Genomic DNA, 1,281 nt, shown 5'->3' with positions numbered 1-1,281 from the left:
CACATATTCTTGTTTCATTCATTGGACCGCGTCCTCATTGGAGAACCGGTTTGAAGGGCCTTTATCGAAAAAATCGACCCCAGTACTTACTTTTTAAACCTCGTGCTTCTATCATTCTCTATTACTCACTCACTGATGCAATATATGTGCAAAAACACACACGCATATACATTCGTAAAAATATATATACACACATACAAGCATGCGTGTATATTTACATGATGTGTATGTGTATGTGTATGTGTGTGTGTGTGTGCCGCGCATGTCTATACGACTGGCTTCCACGCATTTTCCGACTATGAGTCTACAAGTTCGTTTAGAAGGCGTTGCTTGGGCCGAGGTTATATTAGAAGGCACTTGCTCAGCGCACTGTGTAGTGTGACTGAACCTGGAAGAATCTGACTGCAAAACTAATTTCTTAACCACACAGCCATGCCTACGCGTCTTTAAAATTCTGTTGGCCCCATTGGACATACTTATTATTTCGCATAAATACAGGGCGATATACACCGTGATATAAATGTGACACAACGAAGAATTTTACGCTAACATCAACAATTGGCCATAGACGAAGACTCTGTATGCTTGGTGGTGGAGGCGCAATGGCCCGCTGATTAGAGCAGCGGATTCGAGGTCTTAGGATCGCGGTTTGTCAGTGTTTATTTAGCAAAACACCTAAAGCCCCACGATGTTCCAGCAGTGGGTGGAAGCGAACCCTGTTTTACTCTTTCCTCACAGCTTACTCTCACTCTTTCTCCACGAAGCTCCGGCAAGGGGTGATGGCCAACCCTACGGCACTATTTCACTACAATTTTCTTCCTGTTTCTGTTGTACCTGTATTTCAAAGGGCCAGCATTGTCACACTCTGTGTCAGCTGAAACTTACCGAGAACTACGTTAAAGGCACACGTGTCTATGGAGTGCTCAGCCACTTGCACAATCTATTCCGTTGAGCGGATCAACTGGAACTCTCGTCATCGTAACCGACGGAGTGCCACTGTATATCTATATCTATCTATCTATATTTGTATATATATATATGGATGTATACATACTCAATCAATACATGTATATGTATATACATATGTGTGTGTATTATATTCTCTTTACTCTTTTACTTGTTTCGGTCATTTGACTGCGACCATGCTGGAGCACCACCTTTAGTCGTGGAAATCGACCCCAAGACTTATTCTTTTTTAAAGCCTAGTACTTTTTTTATCGGTCTCTAATTACGGGGACGAAAACACACCAGTATCGGTTGTCAAGCGATGTTTTTTTGGGA

The sequence above is a fragment of the Octopus bimaculoides genome, chromosome 11 (genome assembly GCF_001194135.2).
Source record: "Octopus bimaculoides isolate UCB-OBI-ISO-001 chromosome 11, ASM119413v2, whole genome shotgun sequence".
Classification (NCBI taxonomy): domain Eukaryota; kingdom Metazoa; phylum Mollusca; class Cephalopoda; order Octopoda; family Octopodidae; genus Octopus; species Octopus bimaculoides.
Note: the sequence above shows the minus strand (reverse complement) of the source record.